The sequence below is a fragment of the Neofelis nebulosa genome, chromosome 7 (genome assembly GCF_028018385.1).
Source record: "Neofelis nebulosa isolate mNeoNeb1 chromosome 7, mNeoNeb1.pri, whole genome shotgun sequence".
Taxonomy (NCBI): domain Eukaryota; kingdom Metazoa; phylum Chordata; class Mammalia; order Carnivora; family Felidae; genus Neofelis; species Neofelis nebulosa.
This window is the reverse complement of record NC_080788.1, coordinates 124464004-124486224: the sequence shown is the minus strand read 5'-3', so window position 1 is coordinate 124486224 and position 22221 is coordinate 124464004. Positions and strand designations below refer to the sequence as shown.

At 37.9% G+C, this 22221-nt stretch overlaps 1 protein-coding gene and 1 long non-coding RNA gene across 34 annotated transcripts in view; one reads left to right on the top strand and one right to left on the bottom strand.

The window, feature by feature from the left end:
* Positions 1-22221, bottom strand: part of NRXN3 (neurexin 3) — a 1582316-nt gene that overhangs the window by 913768 nt on the left and 646327 nt on the right. The window lies entirely within an intron of this gene.
* Positions 1807-20923, top strand: LOC131517580 (uncharacterized). 2 transcript variants are annotated; one of them, XR_009264659.1, is made up of 5 exons: positions 1807-1899; positions 8445-8591; positions 11234-11430; positions 13856-13995; positions 20571-20923. It is a non-coding gene; the product is annotated as an uncharacterized LOC131517580 (long non-coding RNA). The 2 variants fall into 2 exon arrangements; XR_009264660.1 differs by lacking the exon at positions 1807-1899 and adding an exon at positions 7420-7546.

Below are 22221 nucleotides of genomic sequence, written 5' to 3'. Positions count from 1 at the left end.
TTCTAGGGGAAGGTAAAGATGGGAAAATGGGACCAGATGTGGTATATCTACAGTGAGGGTTTGTATGGAGTTTGGGGGTAGGGGTGTGGGATAGGAGAGTGGTGGCAAATGGAAGATTTGATGAAGAGGAATAACATAAAAACTTGAAACTCAAGTAGCTGCAGAGGAAGAAGCCAACAGTAAACAAGGTTATTTTGCAACAGAACCCTAAAAAGATACAGAATTGGAGGCATCACATATTGCTGAAAGCAGGGATGAGAGGTACGACTGAAAACAAGAGTACTGGTTGGAAGCCTATACAAGGATCAAATAGCCCTACAGATACCCTCTCTATTACAGCAAGGAAATGCATGCACTCAGAGAATACAACTGAGGAGAGCTTTGGATTTTAGGACCCAGGCTCAGGCCTTGGCAGGGGTGTGGAGTCATAACGAAAATAGGAGGATTACATGTAAACTTGTACACTGACCCCTGAGAACAATCCACCTATCCTAAGCCCCTTTCCTCCTCTGATCTCAAGCACTGCCCACCCACCTATAGAAACAAAACATTCAAACACAGAGAAACCGAGTTATATCTAAGAAACTGAATTATTGGACAAACCAAATGACTTGAGAGAAAAGATCCATAGGTAATGACATTTTGGAAGGGTAATCCCTTGATAAAGTGGCAAGTTCCCTACCTATTTATGCTCTAGTAAATTTCATTAACTGATTAAAAAAAAACAACAACTCATAATTATACAGCTTCTAACTAATGTGTTAGACTTTTTATCATTGGGTGAAAACAAATGGCCACAATTTGCCAGAAATTGTAAGATAACCTCTAAGAGAACCATGAGAACCAGGGACTAAGATAAATAGAAAAGAAAAAAAAAAAGGAATAATTAAAAAAAGACACAGTGCAAGGAACAGAAAAACAATTTAAAAAAATCTCATTCTTAAGATGCTAACAGAGATAACTTCTATTAAGAACCACAAACTAAATACTATTAAAAGGAAAAAATAAAACACAAAGCTCTTAGGAAATAAAAATATACATTTATTTATGTATATTTGTTAGCAGAGATTCATTCAATAGAAGGACTACAAGATAAAATTGAGGATGTTTAGAAAATAACAAAATGTCTAAAATGGGCATTAATATATAAAATGTCATGAAACTTATACAAAAAAATTGTACTGTAAGTGCATAATTTAGAAATATGACAGTAAAATGAAAACAATTAAGAGTTGAAGGTGGTATCTCTAGATTGAGGTGAGGTGGAGAAGGATCAGATCGATATTTCTTCACCTTATTATTTTCATTATAAACTTTGCAGGAATGTTTTCATATATTTGTGTGATAACTTGGTAAAAGAAATACAAAAATTTAATTGAAAAAAAGTGGAGATTTAGTGGAACCCACCCACTACTCTATACCTTGGGTGAGATAGTCAACAGATTATAAGTAAACAGAAGTAGCTTTTGTAGAGACAGCTTTCAGCTTAACATAGAGAACAGACTTGTGATATTATAATATAATAAAAAGTATATATTTGATCTTTGAACTATATACCAAAAGTATATATTTGATCTTTGATCTCTTATAATTCCCTGAGGGAAGGGGTGAGAGAACACCTTTTGTTGTTTATAACAAACCCCTTTCAACCTGACTTTATGCTAACAAGTTGACTCCCTAAGGAAGGGGGTTGGTTGCCAGGGGAACCAACCAGGTGATTGTAGGTTGGAACTTTCAGCCCCTCCCCTCCAGACCTCTGAGCCTATCACTAATGGCAAATGATTTAACCAATTGTGCCTAAGTAACAGAACCTCCCTAAAAACTCTAAGCAAGGACTCTGGAGAGCTTCCAGGCTGGTGAACAAACCAGCATGCTGGGATGGTGGTTCATCTGGATAGGGTATGGAATTGCTCTATTACCTTGCCCCATGTACCTTTCATCTAGCTGTTCATCTGTATCCTTTATTATATCCTTTATAATAAATTAGTAAATGTGTTTCCCTGAGTTCCCTAAGCCATTATAGATGAAGAGAGGGTTGTGGAAACCCCTGATTTATAGTCAGTTGGTCAGAAGTGCAGATGACAAATTTGGACTTGCAACTAGCATCTGAAGAGGGGAGTGATCTTGTGGGACTGAGTCCTTAACCTGTAGGGTCTGCATGAACTCTAGGCAGTTAGTGTCAGAATTGAGTTAAATTATATGACACCCAGTCAGGGCCCATCAAGAATTGGAGAATTGCTTGGTGTGGAAAACCCCACACATCTAGTATCAGAAATATTGTAGAGAATACAGTTTTTCCTTTTTTAAATTTTTAAAAAAATTTTTAATGTTTATTTATATTCGAGAGAGAGAAAGAGACAGAGGGCAAGTGGGGAGGGACAGAGAGAAAGGGAGACAGAATCCGAAGTAGGCTCCAGGCTCTAAGCTGACAGCACAGAGCCCAACACGGGGCTTGAACTCAGGAACTATAAGATCATGACCTGAGCCAAAGTCGGATGCTCAACTGACTGAGCCACCCGGGTGCCCCCAGTTTTTCCTTTTTTTTTTTTTTTTTTAATTTTTTTTTTCAACATTTTTTATTTATTTTTGGGACAGAGAGAGACAGAGCATGAACGGGGGAGGGTAAGAGAGAGGGAGACACAGAATCGGAAACAGGCTCCAGGCTCTGAGCCATCAGCCCAGAGCCTGACACGGGGCTCGAACTCACAGACCGCGAGATCGTGACCTGGCTGAAGTCGGACGCTTAACCGACTGCGCCACCCAGGCGCCCCCCCAGTTTTTCCTTTTAAGACCAAACTTAACAATGAAAAAGCCTGATAAGTAGAGGAACATATCACTGGATTAAATAGAGACTAGATGTCCATAAATCCACACCAAAATTTCTAATGGAGAGGAAGATTGGACTTTCAATTTCCAAAATTCCTCAATTCCATTTAGGGGAGTCTTGTTGACTGAGGCACTTCCGTAATACTAAATATTCAAAGGGCATAAATCAATCCACACGATTCTTATTGAATGAAATGATATCACAAATTTTAAAATGGGCAAAGCAAAACATTTTAAAACCTCAAAAATTTTAATCTCTAAACTAAAGGCTTATATTTACCAAAGGAGATTTTCATTAGACATAAGAAAGACAAATATTTTGAAGATAAAACACATGAACAGGAAGACTGTGAATTTTACATCACATGATTATTTAAGAAAAGATGATCATCTTCCCCTCCCCCCCCCCATCTAAGGGTAGAAACATAAGATAAAGGAGACATTAACTTATAGTGGCATTAGTTGATAGATTGCAAAGGATGTCCAGAATTTGCTTACAGATGTGGAGAGAAAAATAAAAGATACTTTTGTCTGCCTGTGTTCCAACATTGTGCGTTTGTTTCTTTATTTAATTGTGTCTCACACACAAATGGCCTAGATTTAAAACAGCCTGAGCCGGCAGATAATGGATCGAAATCAGAATTCTGAACTGAAAGCTAGATCACTGTCTTTCTCAACTGTTGCCAACCTCATGGATTCAGATAACTTCAAAAAACATGACTCTGTCTACTTCACCAGCTATTTGAAAATAAAACATTTCTCCCTAAAGGCATCTTGCCAAGTCATTGCAAACTCGTATGTCTACACCAGTATTCTAATGCTAAGCAAGGTCCTTTCTGGAATAAGGTAAGACAAGTAAGACAGAAGGCAAGAATGAGAACAGAAGAGATTCACCATCTACATCAAAAGCAGTTACCACTTCAGCATTACTCAAGAACACTCAAAACCTACTCCATTTTTTGGTTCACTCCAGTGGTCCTAGTTAGAAACTCTGAATACCCCTTTACCCTCAGTGGAATCAATCAGCTATTAAGTCCTGTCAATTCTTAAACCTTCTCCACGTTTCAGTGCCATCTAAATACTCCTAACTTACTGTCCCTGTTTCCAGCTTCTTCCTCCTCCTATTTTCCAAGTCTTTCTTATTTCCAGTACTGAAAAAGTTATGCTAGAAACTTTCATCTTTCTTAATCCCCGTTATTCCTCCCTACATGACAAGGTATACATTTCTTAGAAAACCACATGAGACACTTCCTCACATCGTCTGTCTTTACCCTTCCTTCCAGCCTCATGCTCCTCCACCTACCCATGCAAATCTATTTTTCAATCCGTTCTAAACTGTTTATGCAACAGGCAGAATACTGAGATAGGGCCTCAGATCTTGGCCCTGATACGTATGCCCTGGAGTAATCCCCTCCTACCCCATTGAGTGAAACCAGAACTGCACTTGCTTTTAGGCAGTACCCACTTTGTGGCAAAGTGATAGAATACCATTACCATTATTATGTTATGGTATTTGGTAAAGGCAAAAGGATTTTGCAGATATAATTAAAATCCCTAACTAAAGACTGTGAGTTAATGGAAAGAAAAAATATCCTGCTTGGACCTGACCTAAGCAAGCTAGCCCTTTTTAAGAGGGCTTAAGCCTTCCTTGTAGGCAGAGACTTGAAGCAATAGACACACCCTCTCTTCACTGATGGCCTTGAAGAAGCAAGCCACCATGAATACTACAGCAACAAGGAATAAATTATGCTAACAGCTTGAGAAAGCTTTAAAGCAGATTAACCTCCAGATGTAAATTACATCATTAACCTCCAGATGTAAATTAAGTCCAATGAATACCTTGATTTCAGCCTTAAAATCAAGGTGAGACCATGAGCAGAAAACCTAAGCAAGCTTACTTGGACTTGTGACCTATCTCAGAAACCTGAGATAATGAATGAATATTGTTTTAAGCCACTAAATTTGTGACAATTTGTTGCTCAGCAACAGAAAACTAATATACTATGCCATTTGATTTTATACCTCCTTGTCACTTCTACACTCGTTGCCCTAGCAACTATCTATTTATTCATGTTATTCCTGTGATCAGATCAACCAACATTTGTTGAGCAACTATTACATGCCAACCATTGTGCTTAGTGGGAACACAGGATAAATAAGATACAGTATGCAATGGTGTCCTAAAATCAGGGAAGTGCACCTGACCCAGTGGAGATCTGAGATGGGAAAATACGTCAACAACACAGGAGACAGGGAAATCAAATGATGTATACAGAATTTATCCTATCAGAGATGGTACAAAAAAGGGGAAAAGGCATGAAGGCACCAAACGGAGAGTAATGTTCTTGAAGTGACAATTCCACAGCATAAACACTATCAGGAGAGGACACTTAGAGGTGGGGAGAGTCCACACTGCAGAGAATCATGGTTTAGATGTTATCCTGTGAACAACAGAAGACCTCAAAGCTTAGGGGACATGTGTGAAAATGTAAGGTTCTAAATAGTCTGGTTGATGGTTTGGAGGGTGATATGCCTGCAAATGTGAGCACCAACAAGCCAGCCTATTTTAAACAGAGATGATGAGAACTCCATGTAGGTCAGTGATGAGTAAGAAGTACATAGAGCAGGGAAATGATTAGAAGTAAACTGGCAGGGGCGCCTGGGTGGCTCAGTCGGTTAAGCGGCCGACTTCGGCTCAGGTCACGATCTCGCGGTCCGTGAGTTTGAGCCCCGAGTCGGGCTCTGTGCTGACAGCTCAGAGCCTGGATCCTGTTTCAGATTCTGTGCCTCCCTCTCTCTCTGACCCTCCCCCATTCATGCTCTGTCTCTCTCTGTCTCAAAAATAAATAAAAAACGTTAAAACAAATTAAAAAAAAAAAAAAAAGAAGTAAACTGGCAAATCACCTGGTAACCGACTGGATACCTGAGAGGAAGAGAGAAGTGCCAGGTTTCTGGCTTTATTTAGTTTAGTGTTCAAATGTTTTCACAGTGCTTCCCCTGCCTCCCACCTAGTTCCAGAACCCTAGGCACTACCATCACCCCCTCCTCCACATTCATTTTACCATTTCAGTGTGTCACAATGATTCCTTTCTCCCTTCATCTTCCCCAAAGAATCTCATCTGTTATGTGCCAAAGCAGGACCTGTGGGACTCCGGTAACTAGATCTTTGGCTCTGATTGCCCTCAATCAAGCTATTCAACCAAATGCCATTGTGATGCTAATGGAGTATGGGGATGCCCTTCCTTGCAAAGCTGTGTTTCAAGTACAAGTGCTTGTACAAGTGCTAACTCCCCCTAGCCATGCATTTTGCAACAGGGCTTGGCTGTACTTTCACTAATTTTTATGTTCTGTTAAGGACTTGCCTGTGTACAGAGTTTCAATGATAAAATCATGTAGGCCATCAACATAGTTTTCAGGTCAACTAAGATTCTGAAAACTTCCTTCTTTAGACCACCGGCAGCGGTCTCAGCATCCGGCTGAGAATGAGAAGAAAAGAAAGTACAATTGGTCAAGCTACTACTAAGCCTCAGATGCTGGGCTGGGATCAGAACTTGTCCTAAATTGCCTGGGGAAATTTATAAACAGTTTTGCCTAGCACTAAAAATAAAATCAGGACTGTGGCCCTTTGATCAATAAGAATCTCTAACACTGTCTATGAATACAGAATATTTTTTTTTAAAAAAGAGAGAATTCAAGATAGTGATAACAATTTGTCCAAAATCATAAAATAAGGGGAAAAAATCCATTTTCTACAGAGGCCAAAAATATACTACATTTGGAGCAAAGACATTTGTGTTCCAGGACTTTCTGACAATTTTCGGGACCTTTAGGTATTTACCTAAACCATATTGGGCTTTGGTTTTATTACTTGTAAAACAAGTGGTGAAAAGTCTAAGTCACTCCAACAGTTACTGTGGTAATAATAAAACCTTAGTACATGTGAAAGCCCTTGAAAAAATAAAGGCCATGTATGCTTGTGAAGTGGTATGACTGTATTATTTGTTTTTATACTCCTGCATCTAGGAATTTGTGATGTCTAGAACATCGCTTAATATCTTTAATCATATAAGGATAACCAGTCCTGTGGGTTCTAGAAGGTATGATAGGTTAATCAATCAGCAAGAACACTATTTCATTAAGCAGCATTCCTTATGAGCTCTGTACTATTTTGCAGTCTAATCAAGAAAATGAATGTAGACTTCTTATGTTCCCCGCCAAGTGCTAAAAATGCTAAACTGTGTTCATTCATCATAAAATTACAATATGGCCCTGTCATTAGCGGGTTAAAGATAGCTTGTGTCACTGCTTCCAGATTTAATCAGACTTACTAATAATCATTTCTAAGCTCAAGGGTAATGATACATATTCTACACAAAATAATGCTGAATTTTCATTAATGCCTCAGGGATCAAATGATTATAGCTATCATGATTCTAATTTAGCATAATCAACACAAAATTATTTAGGGTTTGTTGGCACTTTTTCAGTGCGATGACTTTTTCACTGTGATGATGAAAAATGATTTTTTTTTCCCTTTTCTTTCCCCAGAACACCTTCCCCTTTGGAGTTATACTACCCTGGACACACAATCTCAACTTTAAAGCCAGCACAGACTTAGAATTCTTAGGACATCCACAATCTAAACATCTGTATAACCAGAGAGGCTCTGAAATGCCATTACTCATTTTGAAAAACAGACCCGATTAGTTCCAATCTTTTGGTAATTTGACTATAAAACTGGTGATAAATTAGTTGCCATTTGGCTTTTTCGCCTCCCTGATTCTGACATTATGCACTCTCATTAAAGAGCAAGGGTCATTATGGAGGTCACAATGGTAACATATTTGATAATATAATACTATAATGTTCTAGTTTAAGGGATCTGAAATTTCCCCATAGCCTAAGAAGTACTGTTCTAATTGACATCTCTCACTGAATGAATCAATGTTAGTTCTGTCCATAAAATAAAACCTCTGTGTATTGACTGTCTTACCTGCCTTATTATAAAGTGACATCTATAGCAGTTCCTGGGAAAAACCTAAATCCCTTTTGTTTAATTTCAAAGAACCCAATTTTAGAAGTATCCACTTTAATATACTTTAAACTGAAACTAATTTACTGGAGTTTTTGTTAAGAAAGAATGATTTTGAGAAAATCATAAAGTATAAATCTAGTTTGCTTCCAATAGATACTTTGATAGATATTTAAATTAAAAAGTTACTTTTATGAGCCATATTTACATTTCTAGAGGCTGTATTCTTTAAAAATGACTTACTAAAGTGGTTCATTTCTCTATGCATAGCCTGTGTCAGGCTGTCACATCTTATTCATCAGTATTCCTTATCTCTTACGCTTTTCAAAGTTCTGTGACTTTCAAACACATTGAACCTTCTTACTTTTACAACTTCACTATCAATCATTATTTTACTCATTATGTCAATATCACATTATCTGCCTACTGAATTTTAACAGCCATATTAAGAGAAATAGTAGTCTAATATATTCCAAATGTCACAATGATGGCACGGACAACAGATCAATTGTAATCAACTGGCTGATTGAGAGTTAAAAATGGTTTTTCATCAATCAGTAACCACTACCTTCCTGTCTCTCCCCAGAGCTCACAACATTTTAAGTTGCAACATTAAACCGGTGCCCTGTATGGAACTGCTACCAACTTGCTCTCACCAAATGTCAAATACTCATAAGGAACAGAGGACTTTAAATTTTCCATATAGTTTAAGATCAAATAAAGCACAGAAACGGTAAGTTAATGATTGATGATGATGATGGTGATAATTCACTTTCATTTAATGCCTTCTAGATGTAAGTTTCTTACTAAACTTAAAGTATACACTACCTCATATAACCCTGATAGCAATCTTCAGTTTGAGTATGTTCTATAAGTTCAAGTTTATAAGTGAAAAAAAAAAAAAACCCATAGATTCATAAACTGAAGATTTACTCAAGGTTTATTTTATTTATTCATCCAAGGCTAGGGGTTGTTAGATCTAAAACAGTAATTGGACTGTTTGATGCAAAAGCTCAGATTCTTAATCACTCTGGTTATGTCATTCTTCTTAAATTACAATGGATGAAATTACAGAATGATGTATAGGTGGGATACCGTGTAAAACCCTGTCCTTATCATTGACTGACAACATCAACCGAACTCTAAATGTATGATGAGTCTTCCTATTAGCAAGGAAGAGAGCTTCCTAAAAGAGGCTAGGGGTATTTAGTAATGGCAGGTGTCCATCTTATTATGATAATAATTAAGTTAATTTACCAAATTCAAGGATACCCACAGGAAACCACTTATGTTTATGTTTTTTTCTATTTTCAACTAAATCCGAACTATCTTAAAAGTTATTTGACAACATACACTTTACCAAGATTCACATTTTATATAAATATTCCATCAGTTAAAATATTCTTACACATTGCATTTATGATGATGATGATGGTGAGAATAAAACAGAAAAAGGAGAAGAAAAAACAAAGGGGAAACAGAGGAGGAGAGGAACAGTAGTGGTACAAGGAGAAGGATATGGGAAAAGAGGAAAAGGAGAAAGACCATGCTTATTTTTTCAATTTTTATAAATGATTAAATGAATTAATGATTTAAAGGTAATTGTTTAAACCTATATTTTTATGGACTTAATTTTTTTTAATTACATCATAATTGAAGGTAAAATCAATTATCACGTTGTTTCAGAAGACTTATCAGCCAAGGTACTTTTGCAGGAGGCTCTGGGTATGAAGTTTAATTGATATGTGGTTAAACATGACTTGAATATACTAGTTTAAAAGGTAGGACGAGCAGGATTCAGGATAATAATCTGCCATATATGGTTGCTGAGATCATTAAATTAATCAGAGCAAATAGTATGGGTGAACAAAGCTAGTAGATAGTAGCAGGTCAAACAAAGAGACTAACGGTGTTGAATCACCAGAAGATGTTCAGCCCCTTGGATAGTTATTTGGGGGCTAAGCTGATAACATTTTAAGTACAGACTTCTAACTTCAAAATCTCAGACTAACCCAGACTTTGTTTTCTTTCTGAAACCTTCTTTGGCTATTATGAAGACATAACCTGTTTTAAACCAGAATTAGTTCATATAAATTCAGGTAATCAGTTACTTTCCTTGTTAGACTGGAAGACACTGTCTTCTAGACTGACTTGGAGACCCATGGGGATGCCCATGGTTTTAACAGATCTGATGAGCCAAGTAAAATGCTTCATCATCTTGCATTTTGGTCAGGAGTTCAACTTTGGTTTGGGGCCCTTTATACAAATCACAAGTGTATTATTATCCAGAGAGGTGCATTAACAGTGATGTTCGTGAATTCAAATTTATAAACTTCTCCACCATAACAGAGATCATATACACCTTAATCCAGTTTTATAAGCAGATGTCAAAGGTGTTTTAGGCCTGCAAAATTATATTTTAACTACCTACATATCAGCAGGGGCCATCTATACTGACCAATTCCATTATTTTCTCCAGCTGCTTGTCTTATTTGTATTTGATGAAAAAATGTATTTCTCAGTAAATATATGCTCAGAATCCTATGTTACATCCATTTTTGCATAGGCTTTCATAACAGGGAAAGTCTTATTCATCTTTGTATACGCAAAACTTAAGACTCTATTTGGCATATGGTAGGACATTGGTAAATGGTTGATGAACAGATGAAGTATTAAACAGGTAACCATTCTCTAAAATCAATAAGATTATATAAGTACAGATTAAAGAACAAATCAAGTCAAACATACAAGAGAAGTTAATTGTCATGCTTGATAATCTATCATTTATGCAAGGTCTACAATTCTAAAGAATCCCCTAGGGATGTACTGTTGGTATAGAACATTTTACTGACCTTAAGCTAAATTAACTGGTTCCTTAAAACTATGTGGACATTCACAAAGCTTTTATCACTAATAAATCTTCATCTGCAAATACCCATTCTCTAAACTTCTCTGGCCAATCTATTCTTCACATTTGCCCAACTTGTTCATACCTCACTAAGTGTGCTTTTGGTGTGTATACCTCAGCTTTAATCAATCCTCTTACATATATTCTCATGTCTGTCTACTTCTCATTCAGATCTAAGTTAAATGTCACCAACTAGAGTGTCTCCTTAAGTAGATAATATAAAATATTATTCCCACCCCATCCCGCTATCACATTGCTCTGTTTTATTTTCCTCATGGTGTTCATCACTAACTTAAACTACCCATTTAATGACTTTAACTTGTTTATTGTTTCAGCTAGAGTGCAAACTTTAGTTTGCCTGGAAAAAAGGACTTACCTGTTTTCTTCACTTAAGTATCTTCAGTGCCTATAAGAGTGTCTCTCAAAAAATATTTATCAAATAAACCTACCCTATATTGGCTTTACAGACTGAAAAACAAGTCTAGCACCTAGAAGAAATGAGGAGATGGAAAGGTGGTTGAATTAAGAGGAAGTCTCAGTGAGACACTTGTTATTCATGGGAAAAACATAATACTAGGTTTTACGGATGACAGGCTGTAAGTACGTGTTTGAAAGTGCACGTTTGAAATAGAACTATCCTACAACCCAGCAACTGCACTATGAGGTATTTATCCAAGGGATATAGGTATGCGGTTTTGAGGGGACACATGCACCCCAATGTTTATAGCAGCACTATCAACAATAGCCAAAGTATGGAAAGAGCCCAAATGTCCATTGATGGATGAATGGATAAAGAAGATGTGGTATATATAATGGAATACTACGTGGCAATGAGAAAGAATGAAATATGGCCTTTTGTAGCAACGTGGATGGAACTGGAGAGTGTGATGCTAAGTGAAATAAGCCATACAGAGAAAGACAGATACCATATGGTTTCATTCTTATGTGGATCCTGAGAAACTTAACAGAAACCCATGGGGGAGGGGAAGGGAAAAAAAAAAAAAAGAGGTTAGAGTGGGAGAGAGCCAAAGCATAAGAGACTGTTAAAAACTGAGAACAAACTGAGGGTTGATGGGGGGTGGGAGGGAGGGGAGGGTGGGTGATGGGTATTGAGGAGGGCACCTTTTGGGCTGAGCCCTGGGTGTTGTATGGAAACCAATTTGACAATAAATTTCATATATTAATAAAAAAAAAGAACTAAAAAAAAAGATGTGGTATATACATACAATGGAGTATTACTCGGTAATCAAAAAGGATGAAATCTTGCCATTTGCAACTACGTGGATGGAACTAGAGGGCATTATGCTAGGTGAAATTAGTCAGAGAAAGATAAATGTCATATGACTTCACTCATATGAGGACTTTAAGATACAAAACAGATGGACATAAGGGAAGGGAAGCAAAAATATCATAAAAACAGGGAGGGGGACAAAACATTAGAAACTCTTAAATATGGAGAACAAACAGAGGGTTGCTGGAGAGGTTGTGGGAGAGCGGATGGGCTAAAAGGGTAAGGGGCATTAAGGAATCTACTCCTGAAATCATTGTTGCACTATATGCTAACTTGGATGTAAATTAAAAAAATAATTAATTTTTTTTAAAAAGTGCATGTTTGAAACAATTAAATTCAAAGACTGCTTCCTTAAGGCTAGACACACACATGCACACACACAAAGAACACTCAGATTGTTTCTTTATGACAACACAAGATCATACTCTTCTACTTACAACATAAGCATGATATAAGAAAAGCTTCTGAGAAATGGTAAGTCACTGCATCTGTTTTCTAAGTTTGTGTTATTTTGATGCTTATGTTAATGTTATCAAAACAACTCACAGCAAACTTTAAGAAGGCATGAAATCTGTTTGTTCTTCAAGAAGATTCAGCATGATTCCAAGAAAGAAAAAACAAAATCTTTGAAACCTTCATTCAGTTAAGACCAAAAATTCTAATGCTTAAATACTCATCAGTATTTAGTGATACATAAGGCAACAAATATAAAGAGTATAAGGTTTCAGAATTCCTGGCATAAATCTGTTTGTTTTATGAAAATCAAGTCACAATAACGAAGCCTGTGCTTCTGTGATTCCATATAACCTATAAAGTAACTGGTGAAAGTTATATTCCATACAATATAACTCACATTTTCTATCTGAGTTATAATTCCCATTTATAATTACAGTTAATATAACTCTCAATTCTGCATTAGCTTTGTAGGAACTTATGCAAATGAGTAGGAACTAGTGACAAGATAATACCTGAAAATATACACAACACACATACATCATGATCACCTAGAACAAAGTCATCCACATAACAATTCAGAAAATGCTAACAGTGATGATGTTATGACCCAATTCCACTTCTCTCATGAAAAGACAGGTGTCATAATTGTCATAACCCAAAGTGACAATTCTAAGAGATTAGTGTGTAGGTGGTGGACAGAAGCTCCAAACTCTAAAATTTATCCCAACAAAATACTAGAAGATTGTGGTTAGGAAAAATATCTACTTGCCTCAACTACCAAATATATGGCAGTTAGTACATGGGAGATAGTTTTTCCTCAAGTTAAGGGTTATGGAAGGTAACAGATGTATAGAGTAGAAGTTAAGTGTGAATTTGAATCTTGACTCCACCATTTAACAGCTAGGGGGCACTGGCAAGTTACCTGATATCTTTCATTCCTCATGTGTATAAATGGGGATAATAGCGATACCCACAAAATAGCTAATGAATAGTTTTAATGAGAATTAAATGTGACAATGCATGTAAAACAGTGCAATATTTTGCACATAAAACATTTACACAGAAAATACTTTATACATAAAACAGTTAATAAATGTTAAATGCTTTACTAATCATATCACTTGGCCCTGAGATTTTAATCTCAGAACTAGGAAGAGCATATTACTCCTGAGCATCCAACTGGATCGTACTTTCAAAGAGAAAGATATTAAGTACACACATTCTTTCCTATCAGAAAGTCTGAATTTTAAGATATTTCCCCCCCTGAATTTTAGGATCTTAATATTCATGTATGATTTTCAATGGCACCTGCTTCTCAGAGAATCTTTCCTGTCTCTTTCAGGACAAATGGGTTACTTAACTGATGATGGTAGGGGGCCAGAGTGAGAAAAGGAAACATGTCCGAAGTGACCCTGTATCTTCTTCACTCGGTCCACAGTTTACCGACCAAAGTATGCGGAAAAGGAAAGCAGTGGTAAACAGGTATTTACTGAATAATGATTGGGTGCTGACGCTATATCCATATACTTTGGGAGATAACATAGATAAGACAAGACCACAGTCCCCAAATAAGCTTATGATTTTGTTTTGGGGTAAGTACTAATATCAACAAATAAAGTGGTAGGCAGAGAAGTGCTATAAAGTGTGTGTGGGGAGATCAAGTGAGAAGTATTCCATTGTCTTCTTTCTGTCAACAACCTCAACCTAGCTAGAGGAGCTCAACCACACAGAGCTTCTATCAGGTAGATGTAGGTAAACTGTGGGCTCCCTATGCTTCATCAAAATGGAAAGTCTACAGAGCCACATTATGAATGGAAGAGATGGCAGAACATTATTATCAGCTTTTGGGTTTCCTTTACACTTTACAGACTTATATGAGCCAGATTTGATCTTCTGGATCATCCATGCTTTTGAAAAATGTAGAAAAATATACACATTTCTAAAAGAGCACCAAAGACATGAAACACTGAATACTTGGAACTACAAACTTTGAAGACCTTACTTAATAGGGAGAAAATAAGCTCACATATTTGACTTTAACTTTCCCCTCAGAACAAACATTTCAAATGCACTGGCTAAGAAGTCATGTGGAGGAGAATAAAGGCTCAATCAGAAGCTAACAACAACAAAAGAAGTCCTCCAGAGACCTGAGTCAATCAAGAATTTAAATGTATGCAAAACCAGATATGAAATTCAAAGATCAAATGTCATAATGATAGAGAGTAGAATTCTCAAGGAATGGAAGCATTTATACACCCCAGATGAAGATGACCATGTACTCTATTAGTTTCACTGAAGTCCTACTGGTCTCAAGATTGTAAATGACCTAATAAAGGGAAACTTCGAGATTCCCACCCCCCAGACAACTTCTATCTCTGCCTTTCTCTTCAGAAGGGCCTCAGTTGCTCTGGTGAAGGTAGAATGTGATTCCAACATCTAGCCAACCAGGCTGAAACACCACCCCCACACATATTCCTTACCACCTACTGCCCCTGCCCCTTTACTCACTATCTGTATTCCCAACCCAGGGAAATACCTCATTGTCAGAGCTCCAGGTACACATGGAATGTTGAAAATGGTCACTAAAGTTTTAATCCCCTAGACAGGCGTTAGGGCCATAGTCAAAGGCTGTCCTGTCATTGCCATCTGCTCTCCCACTTCCTCAGCTCAGACTTTATCAGCACCACTGGCCTGTCACAAGCCTTCTGTAGACGGATGTCCCATCCACTTCAAGGAGAAGGAAATGGATCCAGGGTATATACTCTTTACCACCAAGGGAGTCTACCTGTAAGCTAGTTTTCTGGTGTACTTACAGAAACCTTTCTTCACAAGTTTACGTTCTTTTCATAGCATTCTACCTCCTATCCACAAAATCCCAAGCCATCCAAAATAAAAAAGTCTGAGTAGGAGAAACTAACTCAGAATCTTCGGAAAGCGTACTGCCTAAGAGTTTGATTCTGTTTGTCCAGCCTCAAGAACCTCCACTATACTTTCCCCCTTGCATCGCTCCATCTACTCTTCTTGAGGGACTTCCGAGCCAGGGAGCTTTTAGTTTAATTCTTAGCTGTACCACTTACTAGTTGTAAGTGCTGAACAGGATATCTAACCTGTGAGTCTCAATGACTTCATCTGAAAAGAACAAGAGGAGGACTGCATATCTCACAGTGTTGTTGAGAGGATTAAATGAGCTAATGTATATAATCAAATAAGTAAGCAAAGGACTCTAACACTGTAGGTGCTCAAAAAAGGTTAATTTAATTTATTCATTGTTGGCATTCCAAACATAACTGTTAGATTGAATTGGACTAAATCCACCTCCCATTGAAATGCAGCCCATCCTGGGGAAGAAGCTAGCAGATGTTTTTGTTGATTAATTGACATGTTGCAGAGAGTTTCGTGAAATGATGAAAAGTAAAGCTAGGAAAGAGAGCTAAAATCACTTGCAGAAACTACCTACAGTAGAATAAGGTCCAAGAAATGATGACTAACCCAGTGGAAGCGAAGCGTGTTCGACAAGGCTAAAGCATGTGTTATGGAAACTCAGGACAGGATGAGTGCCACTAAAAATTAGAAAGGCCAAATTTGGCTGATGACAGCTGCCAAGGATATACGACAACTAGGAAATAACAACAGAACACGTAATCAGAGGATGTTTGACCTTGGCTAAGTGGATTATTGCAATAGGTATAATTAAAGGCCGCCATATGGACTGTAGACTGTAGACAGCTACAAATCGGACTACGATTTCAGAAGCATCAAAAGGAATCTGCTGCCAAACAAATACCTTTCTCACCTGCAGCCTAAATGCTGAAATTATACTCTTAGACTGTATCACTGCTGCAATGCCTTAAGAATACTAATAATGAATTGTTTATTATGAAACAGCTTATTATACTATTTTCCTACATCGGACTTTTATATGGGGAACAACAGGTAATAAATGAGGACCTTGGGTTCTAGGGAGACAAGAGGGAAGGGTAGAAGTCAGGGTAGCGACAAAGCAAAGAAACAGATGTGAACCTGAGAAGCTGTAGGCTGGAAAGACAAACTGCCTGTCTCATTAGTAGGAGTTACTCTGGGAAATACATATTGCCAAAATTCCAGAGAATGAGTCAGTCCTCAGACATGGACTCATAGAAGGTGTGTGTTAAAGTTACACGTGTTTTATAACATAACACTTTAAAAAATGACGACTGTTATAATTGCCAACAAATGTTGATCAGTCACCATACACATGGCCCTTTACAAACTGCATTATATACACTATACCATTTATTCTTCACTAGTGCCCTATGAAATAGATGTGTTTTCATTTCCATTTTATTTTACTTTTATTTTAGAGAGGGAGGTGGCAGAGGGAGAGACAAAATCTTAAGCAGACTCCATGATCAGTGCAGGGCCTGACATTGGGTTCAATCCCATGACCCTGGGATCATGACCTGAGTTGAAATCAAGAGCCAGATGCTCAACCAACTGAGCCACCCAGACACCCCTTCATGCCCATTTAAATCTGAAAAACGCTCAGGTCTGAACAGATTAGGTCACTTCTCTGTAAAATGGCAGAGCCAGAACTATAAACTTCACCTCCATTTGACTTCAGAATCTCAGATTTTAATCACCACAACAGGCCAGATGTTATAACAAAGGAAACCAGACACATATGAACCCAAGATTCAGGTCTCTACAATGTCACAGACAACAGAATGAGAAGGTGGGTTCTTATGGAACCAAAGATTTCTCTTCCAGTATGATGATAACAACAAAAGTGCTTTCAGACACTTGACTTATAATCAGAATTTCTGCACTCAAAGATAAACTATCAGTATGGGCATTTAGGCCCACACTGTTAGAAGAGCAAGCTAATTTATAACCATTGTTAATTATAGAAACGTCGCATGTTAAATAATGATACAACAGCACCAAGGATAATAAACTCTCCTCCACTAGGAAGAAACGGACTCATGCATTCAATTCCAGGCTTACTTTCTCAGAGTATTGGCATATTAACAATGATGAATGTGTAAGCAAAGAGGTATAAATCTGAGCGCAGAGACTTTGAACATCAACTACAAAGAGGTAAGATGATCAAATACTCTGCTTTTGCCAGATACCATTTCATATATTCACTATAATAGTCCATCATCTTCTCTGAGGCAATGAAGTTGTTCGAGTTCCTGTGCCTGCCCTGTTTCTTTCAGCTGCACCCAGCTGGAATAGAATTTAATTTCAACATATAAAACAGGAATCTGTCCTTCAGTATCTTCCTACAAAATAAGAAATCGGGGTTTATTACTCTACCCATGTTTAAATATCACCCAAAAACTTCTATTTTTTTTCCTGATAACCAAATTTCTGGCCACTTCCCAGCCTCAAAGATGATTTTATAATTGATATCTGTACACCAAAATGGTAAGAGATTTAAAGTAAAATCTGCCTCCAATCTTCTTGTTGATACTAATCCTGTACAGTTTTCGAAGGAACATTCTGAGTTGTGATTTTGCTAAGGGCTAACATTTGTTCCCCATTTCCCTTGTTTCCTTCCATTTAGAGAGACCTCCCATCCGAGTAACACTCCTGGCCTCTCTCCCCAACTTGATTCAGATTGTTGACTGAGACGACTGGTAGAATCTGGGAGACAAACTCTCAGTGACGCCAACACACCTACAGAAAGCACACTCTCTGCTTTGATCCTTCTTGGAAGTTTGTAAGGGCAGGTCCCCAAAGAAGGAACTGTGTTTTAACTTTGTCTAATTCTAAAGTGCACCATTAACAAGAATGCTTGGGTCTAAGGCTGCTTAGGCTCTATAACACAGCCTTTTATAAGTGATGGACTCAAGCACTGGTGTCTGAAGACTGTACTACCTTACAAGAGGCAAATGCGTGGATCTCTGCCCAGCTCCAAATTCAATGGCATCACATTGGCAGTGAGAATTTGACCAAGGTGGGAGTATTTACCTCACAGAAATCCATAAACACTAAAAATCATCTTCCTTCTTCCCAAAATGTTAAACAATTTACCAGTACATCACCAAATGGAAGACAAATCCTGATCGCCATCCATTTAACTCATGTGTTTTTCTCAACTGATAATGAACTTAGTAGGGAACGCCATTTATTACACTGCCCCAGTCCCCAATAATTTCTAAAAGATTTTCTACTTCCTATTTCTCCCACTCATCAAGTTAACAAAAGGTTTTTTTAAAAGGGTCTCTGTCTAGTTTTTTATGTCTCGGCTCAAAAAGAGAACAAATACAAAACCTTGAAGAATGGTCAGCTTGTAAAGCAAAATCTACTGTTCCTTAGTAACTTTTCTGGAAATTGTTCACAAAACTCGTTTCCTTGAATAAGTAAAATAGGAGAAGAATTTTAGTTTTCTTCACTTCCTCTCATTCTCTCCTGAAATATTTTATGTGATTTTTTAACTTTAATGTGTAGCTGCCTTTTTATATAAGGTTTGTTCACCCCTGAAAAATCGGAAGCTGCAATTGTAGCACATTCTACACGGCAGTGATAGCATTGGTCATATGATCTAAATGTGACCTCCTCCACCTGCAATTCTGATGGCTTCCCTGCTCAGTCTCCCACAGGGCTATAATCAGAAATTTTCATCACTTTATTTATAAAAGAACATATAACACTTTAATTAAAACAGCTACATGGAAACAGCCACTGGTATTAATAACATCCCGAAGCAACCTTAATTTTTTAAATTTTTTTCTAATGTTTATTTCTGAGAGAGAGAGAGAGAGAAGGAGGGAGAGGGAAAGAGAGACAGACAGACAGTGAGCAGGGGAGGGGCAGAGAGAGGGAGACAAAGAATCCGAATCAGGTTCCAGGCTCTGAGCTGCCAGCAAAGAGCCCAACACAGGGCTCAAACCCACAAACCATGAGATCGTAACCTGAGCCAAAGTGGGACTCCCAACTGACTGAGCCACCCAGGCGTCCCAATTCTGAAGCAACTTTAAAAGAAAAGCTTGACTGAAATGGATACAGGTGATACCTAATGTTTACCTTTCTTTATTAACTTTTGTTAAGAGAATACACCAAATCTTAATCTGTATGCAAATGTACTATGGTTAGTTTGACCCTCTGGGGTAACTTGAAATCACTAGAGACTTCATCATACACAGTGTCTTGGAGAGAATACTAAACGGGTAAACACCCGAGGTATTAGCCTAGCTTTGTCACTGAGAGACTACATAGCCTTGGCTGGGTTTTATAACTGTACTAGGCTTGTCCTCTCACCTTTAAAATTAGTCTACAAGGTTTCTAGGCCCTTTCTGTTCTGGAAAAACAGGAGTCCCTCTCTCTCTAAGGTCTCAGCGGTGGCCTACCACCTCTGTCTTAGCTACAGGCACGTTAATGTAACCTGCCACACATTGTTTGAGTTAATTAAAGGGAAGTCATTACATTTTGCCTTTTAAACCTTTCTGAGCTCCAAGTTCTTACCTCCCTTCTCCACATGTGGCACATAAAAAATACAATGCTATGCTACAGGGCATCATTGTGCCTGTTCTCCCCTAAACCTCTGCTGTCAACATTTCTTCCCCACCCTTTGCTTCTCAAATAATTAGAATGGGGCAAAATGCACTTAAAGTCTGTGTTCCCTGAAGCCTTCGCCCCCTTTCACACTCAGGATGAGATCTTTGTTCAGTTTTCTGAGAGCAACTTCGAAGAGCTGACATACTGGCTGAAGACCCTCTGCCTCTCTCCACCCCCTATCCCCCAATTCCACTCTTTCCCTTGACGCACTGGAGAAGAACAGCTTGAGATAGTTGTTTCAATTATAGGCTGCATTAATTGAAGTGACGGTGTTTTTTTTTTTTTTTTTTTTTACATAGAACAGAACATTTTGAACCAAATTTAAGCATGGTTTTTTAACATAAAATGTAAACTTGTGTCATTACTATCCGCACATCTCAGTTAGGTTTCTGAGGGTCATCATGGATTTTTTTTTTCTTTTTAATGACAAAATCTCTAGGTTGGAGGGTCTCTGGGTACTTCCTCATCTAATCACCCATCTGATTTATAAATCTCTATAATTTCTCTGCCAACAGGTCCTTCAGGTTTTGATTATGCAAGACAAGCAGCTGGAAACTCACCATCAGCAAGAGAGGCAGCTTCAGGACAACTGAGACTTTCCCTGTACTCAACTTCTACATGTTGGATCTAGACAATGTTTGCATATCTCTCAGTCTAAAGATACATTCTATTCTTATCCGAGTTTAACAGATGGGGGAAAATGGGCACAGAGAGACTATATAATTTGCCTAAGGACTCACACAAGTGTCAGACCTGAATTTGAACCTAGACTCACCCCTAAAGTCCAGAGGCTACACTTTCTAGCTTCATGATGAATACTGAAAATGTCCCATTGATTCAATTTATATTAAACCACTTATTTATGTAATTCATTTCTTATTCATTTTCCAAGTTTTCCCTGCATGTTATTATTTATCACTCTCTACTCTGTCTTGCTACTGACTTCAAGAACAAAGCCATTCCTACTCCCTTGGCCTGTAAAATAAGAACATTCATCTCCATTTCCCTCACTTATTCTAATCCTACCCACCCTTCAACCGCTGGCTTAATGTCACCACCTGCAGGGACTCCTCCCAGCTACTTGTCAGCAAAGAAGTCTCTCTTCTCCAACTTCCTTTTGGCAATGGAAACAAATACCTTACTCACTCTTGCCAAATAATTACCTTTAATATCTGGATTCTCAGTTTGACTGCAATCTCACCTACAAAGTAACTGATAGTGTCCCTGTAGGCCTATAGCAAGAGTTCAACAGCTGAACAGCTTCAAAAGATGACTCTAATACCTTACAGACTCTTCCCTTTATTTTTAAAATGTTTTATGGTGAAAGATGCGCCCATAACCTACTTGTAATCTGGAATACACAAATTATTCTGAAACCCACCCAACTAATGTTGACATTTCCTTCTCTACTTATTGGATGTGCTTCTGACTTAGTGGATGCGCTTCGGTAAGGCGACCACCAGAGGGCAGGCTTTCCTTTCTTTCCAAGGCTATCTAGCACCTGAACAAGAAGCCCTCAGAAACCTGGAAAATCTACTTTGCTCAAAAGCTTCTTTGTGACATTCCTTCATCCATACATCCAACCATCCATCCATCCATCCATCCATCCATCCAACTATGCCACAATATGAAGCACCCAACATCCTAGTCTCCAGACAGGAGAAAATACCTGAACATGCTCCATCTTATACCTATTCGCCAAATTAGCAAGAATCCAAGAGCAAGAAGGAAGGGTGTGTGTGGGGACAGTAAACCAGTAATTCAAACCAAAACCCACATTTCCCCCTCCACATTCAGCATGGTAACTTCATATTGCAGTAGGGCTAAGCAGTGGGTAATGTCTCAAATTCTTTTAGCCAGAGAGGCTGGGGATATTAATATCTCTTATTCACTGCAATGCCCCAAATATCTTGAGAACCAGATTTCCTTTCCCATGTAAAAAGACAGCTGACCATAGTTCTTTCCTAAATCCTCTGACAGCTTTACAAGTAGGGTGGTGAGTGACCTTTCTTTCTTTGAAAAAGTGTATATAAATGTGCCTATTCATAGAAATCTGACAGAGCTGACACCTGGTTCTCCAAAAATGTAGCTTCACTCTAAGCATATTCCACTGACATTTATAGAATATGATTATTTTTGATAGTGGGGAACAAAGGGGAAAGAGTA